The sequence below is a fragment of the Chrysochloris asiatica genome, unplaced genomic scaffold (assembly GCF_000296735.1).
Source record: "Chrysochloris asiatica unplaced genomic scaffold, ChrAsi1.0 scaffold00159, whole genome shotgun sequence".
Classification (NCBI taxonomy): Eukaryota; Metazoa; Chordata; class Mammalia; order Afrosoricida; family Chrysochloridae; genus Chrysochloris; species Chrysochloris asiatica.
The window spans coordinates 2,692,393-2,701,531 of record NW_006408677.1 but is presented as its reverse complement, the minus strand read 5'-3'; positions in this window follow the sequence as shown (position 1 = coordinate 2,701,531).

The following is a 9,139-nucleotide window of genomic DNA, read 5'->3' as shown; positions in this document are numbered from 1 at the left end:
AACAGAATGTTCAGCATTCATGGGAAGAACTAGAGTATGTTCCACCTGAGGAATCTTGCTTACTGGATGGGGCAGGGTCAGGTGACAAACTTCCACAACTTAGGCTGGTCCCAGAATGGCCACTGTCCAGAAGGAACAAGGTTGCTATTCTTAATATCCTAGTTTGCCTAGCAATTTGTAACAATGTGCTAGTGCCCATATTGCAGGCTTGATTTTTTTTTTGGGGGGGGAGGGGTCTGTTTTCCAAATAAAAGTGGGGGAACTGTAACTAAGCTATAATATCTTCAAAGAGAAGGCGCCTTGGTGGCATAAAGATAAAGTGCTTGGCTATAACCAAAATGTCGGGGATTTGAACCCACCCAGCAGTGATCTGTTCCTGTAAAGATTACAGCCTAGGAAACCTCATAGGGCAGTTCTACTCAGTCATATAGGTTCACTCTAAGTCAGAATTTACTGGACGGCACACAACAACTTTCAAAGGAAACTCATGGTAAAAGAGTGCATTCTAGAGCCACTAAGTCCAAAGCTCTAAAGAATCCCTTGCCTTTATTGCTAAAGGCAAAAGAAACAGATTCCTTGACCCTCTGCAAACAGAAGTTGACCAGATGATATTTATGACTTTGGAGTGAGCGGGAGAAGATGCTTACAGGAAGTCATCTGTCTTTCATGACATATGGTTGTCTTGTGTCAATGTCTTGCTCTTGAGCAAGTGTGAAGACTGTTAAAAGGTATCCTGTATTCCTAGGTCTGGAGAACTAGGGAATAGTGGATAATTTTTACCCACAAAAATCTTGTAGCTCTGCCAAAAGGCTACATTTCCACAGAGAACAATCTGCTCAAATGAACATCTTATCCACCAGTCTGTCTATCCTGGGTGTGATGTTGGAGGACAGACGTCTTCCATCCCTAAGATCTGAACATTCTGTACTGATATTCCTTTTATGGCAACTAAAACCTAAGAGGGTTTTTTTCTGACATCTTGACTTTGAATGTCAAAATCCCAGCTTTTGACCTGGAGTGGCGCTGTGGGCTAATGCGTCAGACTGCAAAGTCGTTTGAACTGCAAGGTCGGTGGTTCAAGCTCACCAGCTGCTCCTTGGAAATCCTATACAGGGTCACTATGGGTAGGAATCGACTCGACGGCACTTAACAACAAAACAACAACAATCCCTTTGCCTCCATAAAGACATTTAAGAAGATAAATGTCTAAGGTGAGAAGGCTCCTTAGGCCTCTTTGGTTGGGTCATTCTGTGAAAACGCTTCTGCAGCAACAGAGACCCTGGAGGTGGGGTGGGAGGGCGGGGAAAAGGGCTGCTCTCTACATTGCTCTGTTGGTAGACAGCCATGGATCACTAGAGCCAATGGTTAGAGACCCTTTCATGAAGCTCTTTTCTATGTTCCCTTCCTCTTTTCTTCTCTCCCCTTCTCATCTCTCAATATATCCAAATACGAGCAGAAACAATTGCTGGCTGCATACTCGAGTGTCCATTTTTCTTTCCTCTTTAATAACAGAAAACCTGAATTTATTTGAGAATAGCAATGTATCCAGTTCAAGAAAGCCTCCTTTTTCATTAGAGTCTTCCTACCAACCTTGGGTTGCCTTTTTAAAGGGTTGAAGAGCAAAGATGTCAGCTTGAAGACTAAGGTGCACCTGCCCCAAGCCATGGTATTTTCAATAACCTCATATGCATGTGAAAGCTGGACGGTGAATAAGGAAGACCATAGAAAATATGATGCTTTTCAGTTATGGTGTTGGAGGAGAATATTAAAAGTGACATGGGCTGCCAAAAGAACCAATAGATCAATTTTGGAAGAAGTGCAGCCAGAGTGCTCCTTGGAGGCCAGGATGGCCAAATTTCGTCTTTCATACTTTGGACATAATGTCAGGAGGGACCAGTCGCTGGAGAAGGATATCATGTTTGGTAAGGTGGAGGGTCAGAGAAAAAGAGGAAGACCCCCAGAGAGATGGATTGGCCAAGTGGCAGCATCGATGGGCTCAAGTGTGGCAACAATTGTGAGGTTGGCCCAGGACTGGGCAGTGTTTCGTTCTGTTGTGCTATGAGTCAGTACCAACTTGATGGCACCTAACAACAACAACAAAGACAACTAAGTTCTGGCACATGAGATCTAAGCAGTAGGGTTGTGCAATATTTCTGGGATACTTCCTCAAAAGAAAGGAGCGATCTTTCTTTCCTTTCTTCCTTTCTGCTGTCTGTACTGTGGATATAATGGCTGGAGCTTTAGCAGCCATCTTAGACCATGAGGCAACATGCTAAATATGATGGAGATGCAACTTGAAAGAAATTTGAGTCTCTGTTGATTTTACCGTGTCTTCCTACCAACCTCGGGTTACCTGTCTCCAGACTTCTCTTTTGTGAGAAATAAAGGAACCTTTTAAAGTCACTGGGTTTTTTATTATTGTTTTGCTTTGTTTTCTGTTATTGTAGCCACGGCTAATTCTAAGTAATATCACATCCCCCCTCCCTATAGTATGACTATAGTTTGACAAGTAGCACTAGATGATGGTCTGGAGTATTATGGGTTAAAACATGAATATAGAAAAAAGTAAGTATTTAGGCTATTTCATGGCATAGCAGTGGGGATTTCTCTGCACAACAGATACGTGGGTACCATTAGGCTGTAGACAGTTTCCTTTCACAGTAAGCACCATGGGAACTCACATCATAACTCCCAGATTTATCACTGTATCCCCAGTGTTTGACATATAGGAGGGGCTCAATGAAAATTCACAAAGGAACAGACATTTTATTTCTTTAAGAATTGACATAATCATCAGTCCAGTTTGCTTGTGTGCTTTGAAGCACAAGCTTGTGCGGGAAGAAGTTTCTTCTGTGCCCATCCAAAATTTTTCAGGTGTCATAAGTTTTCTAGGTAGCGTAGTGATTACAAATCGGGCTGTGAACTGCAAGTTCAGCAGTTCGAAATTACCAGCTGTTTCTCGGGAGAAAGATGTGGCTTTCTGCTCCCGTAAAGATTTACAGCCTCGGAAACCCTACAGGGTCGCAATGAGTCAGAACCGACTCCATGGCACATAACAACAACAATCTTTCCAATAACAGATTGCCAGGTCTTTCTGAAGAGGTTGAACCACATTACTCCTCATATGTAGCTCTTAGCAAGTTGTTCTCTTAAAGAACATTAAGAAAATTTTACCAATTGCTGTGCATGTTAACTATTTGAACTGCTCAGGGACTCCATTAAGGAAACAGCCACTTTGAAAGACCAACACATGGAATTTCGTAAAGGAAAGAATCACCTTAGTTCTCAGGCTTTCTCATTTCCTGAGACACACCTGGTTGCCTGCACTCAGACAGCACACTTACAAGCTCTGGGAAAGCATCACAGAATTAAAATGGGAGGGTTATGGGTACATTATGTATGGGGGACAGCTTGGGTAGGCAGAGGAAATAGGTTTGCTTTTGAAAGACTTCTGGTGGATGCAGATAAATGGAGAAGGCAGGAAAAAAGAGAAAGGCACATCTGGGAGGAGGTGAATAGCAGCGGAGGAAGAAAAGCAAAAAAACTACGTGAGCAAAATGGTTACCCTCAGCACTTTGATACTTCCTCAGCAGCTTTCCTCTGTTAATTCTCTGCTTAGTCTCAGTGATCTTGCTGCCACCAAGAGAAACCCAAGACAAAATCTCCAGGGACTGTGGGGTCTTAACCTTCCCCAAACATAACTGCTCTCCTTTGCAATCCAGAACATAGTCGTTTCAAGTGTAAAACTAACCTAATCACAGTGTAGAGGAATCTTAAGGCACAAACAACTATGTACTGATGAGTAGAATCACACCTGGGATCAGAGAATAGTCATACAACGTTAAGGCTGAACAGGATTCTAGAGATGACCTATCCCAGGCTCCTCACTTCAAAGATGAGAACACAGAGGCCCAGGGGAAGAAACAACCTTGCCTCAGTCACTCACACAATTATCAGCCGGACCAGACAAGTCCTCTAGTGATCTCCTGACTCTAGGACTCAGTGTCCTCATCTGTCATAGCTTGTCACCTTGGACACTCATTGGAATCAGCTGGGGAAGTTTCTGATGCCTGATGCCCAGTCCCAGAAAAATTTGAAAAAAAATTAGTCTGGGGTTGTGGCCTGAGCATAGGCATTTTTAAGTTTCTCAGGTGATTCCTGGATGATTTGTGAGGAGTATTCCAATCCTGACATGCTGATTCCTTCACTTACTCATTCAACAACCATTGGCACATACAATATGCCAGGCATTGTCTTAGACATGGGGGATGCAGTGAGAATCTGTACTACTGGAAAGAAATTATGCATGGTGGAACAGGGACTATTCAGTGTGGCCCCATCCTCTCTCCTTTCCATTTGGGAACTTTTAGCTTGCATAATATAAGTGCTCTGGTCTGTTCTTACAGCCTTGTGGTGAATTGAGTGGGGCAGACCTATGGTTGTCCAGAGACAAGATGGGGAAGTATGTTTGGGAAAGGGTATATATTAGCAAACTGGTGTGACTGCAACTCTACTCCCCTTTCTCCACATAACTTTATGAGTTATAAAGGCAATATTTTTATCTCCTTTTGTCTGACTTCTGTACATGCCTCTCTCTTGATTGATTCTGATTTTAGGAAGAAGACAAGAGGTAATATTTATCAGCTACCCCAAACTCCAAAACATTCCAGTGGGGATGACAGGCAATGCATACATAACCCTATGGTCTCTTCTACGTTATCTCTGTAGGCTTCTCCTCCTCTATTGGAGTGCCTCTGGGCTCAGCTCGACCAACTCTCTACTTCTCTCTCCTTGGTCAGGTCCATCTATTTCCAGGATCTTAAGTAACATCAGCATGTTCACAATTCCCACATTTCTAACTCCAGTCTCAATAATTCACCTGCCTCCTTGACAACTCCATTTGCATGTTTCACAAGTACAGTATGCCAATACCGACATGACCAAAACCAAGTCTTGCCTTCCACCTCTTCTAATGATGTACCTACCCCTCCTTGCCACCATCAATACAGTTGATCAAACCAGAAACTTTGATCTGCCCCCCTGTCTCAGCTTCCACATTCAATCCATCACCAAATGAAGTCCGCTCAACCTCTCACACACATCATGAGTCCACCTGCTTCTCTCCAACTCCTTTGACATACCCAGTCTAAGTCAGCTTCATCTCTGATAGGAAGCAAGAGCCTTACACATTGGTATCCCTGTTTCTATGCTGGACCCTGTCCAATTCCTCATAGCAGCCACAGTAACCTTCTTAATGCATAAATCAGATCACAACATTCTCTTGATTTAAGCTTATCAGCCACTTATCATTGTACTTAGAATAAAGTCCAAACTCCTTCCCATGGACTATAAGTCCTTACATGATCTGGCCTCTGTTGACCTCCACTCTTTTCAAATGCCACTCTACCCTCCCTTGCTAGCTCCAGTCACACTGAGCCTCTTTCATTCCTCAAACACCTCAAAGCCTTTATACTTCTACCCAGAATGCTCCTGCCAGTCACCAGCACCGTACCTTACTCTTTGCCTGGTTGTTTGCTCCAATCCAGGTTCCCTTCCTCTGACAGGCCTTGGCCCATCACCTTGTCTAAAACAAATGGCCTCATTATTGTTTCTTTCATTATACTTAGTCACAGATAGCAGTTATTTGTTCACTTTTCGTTGGTTTGCTTGTTTGTGCTCCTTTACACTGGAAGTTCCCTGAGAGCAGGAGTCACTATATCCTCAGAGCTGAACAATGCACCTGATACATATGAAATAATAAATGAATGAATGAAGGTTTCAGATATCGTGCAGGTGATGGTGGGTTCAAAGGAGGCTTAGTAGCCAACATGAGGATTGGTGGGAAACTCAGCTATTGAGAACCCGAGGGAACACAGTCCTACACTCATGCACATGAGATCACCATAAGTTGGAATTGACTTGACAGTAATTTTTTTGAAAAACCTTTTTTTTTTTCATATGGTGATGGAGCTAGTTGGAAAGACTTTGGAAGAGGAAGTGTCCAAAAGAGTAGATAAAAAGATAAAAACAGAGAAGAGATGACCAGAGATTACTCAGTGGTCCCTTGTTTTCTCCCTTTTTTCTTTGAGACCTCCCCAAATCTGTCCTTTCTCCTCTCCTGTAAGCCCTCATTTAGGATGGCCTCCCAAACTCAGAGCCTGACCTCTGTTCTTCCTCTTCGGCACCCACTTCTATGGGCCACATATCCACTCGCATGGCTCTAGCTCCTGTGACGTGCCCACATGCCCACACCCAGTACCCCAGCTCTTGACCTCCCCTTATTTCTCTTTCCACAGTTGGTTATGGGATCTTTCCGTACACAAATGTGCTTACCTCAGTTGGAAAGCAGCATATCAAAATTCAAACTCATCTTCCCTCTGAAAATCTGCAGTAGTCTTTTCCTATACTTCTGTTTCTTGCAATGTCTCTGTATTCTTTCAGCCCTGCCCCTACCCAAGATGAGCAATTTTTACGTCATCCTTGATCTGTGGTTATTTTGCTCTCTCTCTTCCTCTACTCATTTTGTCACCAGGTCGTGCTGAATTTTCATTTAGTGGAAGTTACTTTAACTTTAAGGAGCTCTGGTAGCATAGTGGTTACAAATTGGGCTGTGAACCACAAGGTCATCAGTTCGAAACTACCAGCTGTTCCACGGGAGAAAGATGAGGCTTTCTGCTCCCGTAAAGATTTACAGCCTTGGAAATCCTGTACAGGGTCACTATGAGTCGGAACCGACTCCATGGAACATAACAACAACAACAACACTTTAACTTTGGGAGACTCCACCATTACCAAGGAGTCCCGATGTGGCACTGTAGGAGAAGAACTGGACTGCTAACTGAAAGATAGGCAGTTTAAACCCACCAGCCTCTTCTTGAAAACCCTATACTGCATTGCTAAGAGTAAGAACTGACTTGATGGCATTTAACAACAACTTTCACCAAGGACGCTTGTTAGAGCCACCACCAGTCCCTGAGCCCTGCCCTCTCTTTAGTCTGGGGGTGGGGACAGGAATCTGCAATTTAAACAAATTACACAAACTTTCCAGGTGACTCTGCTGGTCTGTTTCTCCAACACTGCCTGCCAGTGTCTTCTGGTTTTACCCCTTGGTCCTTTAAGGGATCCCTCCCGCTCTAAGGAGCTCTGGTAGCAGTGGTTACAAATTGGGCTGCTAATCTCACGGTCAGCAGTTCGAAACTATCAGCTGTTCCATGGGAGAAAGATGAGGCTTTCTGCTCCCATAAAGATTTACAACCTCGGAAACCCTACACAGTGTCACTATGAGTCAGAACAGACTCCATGGCACATAACAACAACAACATTCCTGCTCTGGCTGGCCCTCATCACCTCACACCTGTATTGCAACAACAGCTGATCTGCCTGTCACTAGCCTGTCCTCGTGCCAGCAATAGTACAAATATCTTTTGCATCCCATCACTTCCCTGCTCAGAAGCCTACTATAGCTCCCTCAGACTTACTGGGCCCTATCTCAAATCATTTCCTTGTTCACTCTTATCCCTTCATATCTAAGCGAAATGTTTGACCCTGTGCTATTCTGAGGGTGGTCTCCTTCCTACCCCCTCCTCCTGGAACACTTTTGGTTACATAGGAGTCCTGGTGTGGCGCTGTGGGCTAATGTGTCAGACTGCAAAGTCGTTTGAACTGCAAGGTTCAAACTCACCACCAGCTGCTCCTTGGAAACCCTATACAGGATCGCTGTGGGTCGGAATCAACTCAATGGGACTTAACAACAACAACAGGGAGGAATTATGAAAATTCTTTAGATTCTCCATCACGGTTCTCACTGCATCTGTTCCCTTCCCATGCTGGCTCTGCTAGTCACTAGCGATATGACTTTAGGCAAGGTGTTTAGCCTCTCTGTGCCTTAGGTTGCTCATTTCCTCATCTGTAAAATGGAGATATTAATAGTACATACTTCATAGGTTTGTGAACAGGATTAAAAAGAGTTAACAGATGTAAAAGGGCTTTGAACGGTGTCTGGCATAAAGTAAGCACGATGTAAGTGTGGGCTATTATTATTAATTATTGTTATTATTGCCCCTTAGTCAGTGCCTCCCTAGAAACCACTTCTGCTTGCAATAGCTAACTAATGGAGTTCTCTGTCAAGGCTTTCCTGATCTAGCGGAGGTGGTTAAGCATTTGGGTTTCAGTGAGCTTCTCTGCACGAGGGAACCTGAGGAACTGGGCTGTCTACAAAGCTCTAATTATGTCGATTACTTTCTAACCAACTAGGAGGAGAGGAGGGGAGACTCCAAGTAGATTTGAAAGCAAGATTTTTCCAGGATAAGTAGGATGATGTTAGGGCAGCTTCCAAATATCTTAAGCGACAGTGAGTCATGAGCTCTTCTGGGGAGCTTCTTTCTTATGGTCTCTCTAGAGTCCTCTCAACACCCAGGTCCATGTGGCCCTGCCTCCTCATCTGTTCATTCCCTGGGTTCATTCTGGGGGTCTTCCTGGGAGCACCTTCCTCTGGGGTGATTCACAGCCTGTGAGACTCATGCTTTGTACCCTAAGCAGTCTTTGTAAAGAATGCGTCTCCCACATTTCGGTTCTAGTTTTTAAATCCATGTCTCTATGCTTTTGTGGTGAACACAATAAATTCCTTTAGAAAACCTGTGGAATTCACAGTCACTTTGTCATTATGGGCTCAACTTCAATATGACAGGGTATGTGTGTGAGGGGAGGTGGGGCTGGTGGTGGTCACAAAATATTGTTGACATTTAAAAGGAGCCTGTGTTGCATTAAGGCTAAGAACCACTGCCCCATGGGCTGGCTACATGGAAGACATGGCGGTCCCACAGAGCTCTCTGGCTCTCAGTTTTCCTGTCTGCCAAATAGAGGCAAATAAGAACCACCTCTTTTCCTAAGGGCAAGAAACAGAATGTTCTGCATTCATGAGGAGGGTGTCCTTGTGATTCTTGTGTTGATGTGAGGCGAAGACTGTGGTGAGGCTCAGATGAGATAATAGAGCAGCACTTGGAGACGGCAGACAAGGCTGCTGTACCCGCAGCTGTTTTTATTCTTTGCCTTGTTTTGAATCCAGCTGGATCCCCTGAGCCCAGAACCCCAAAGCCTATGAATCTTCCCAGGACCACTATGTTCTTTTGTTCCCCCCCCC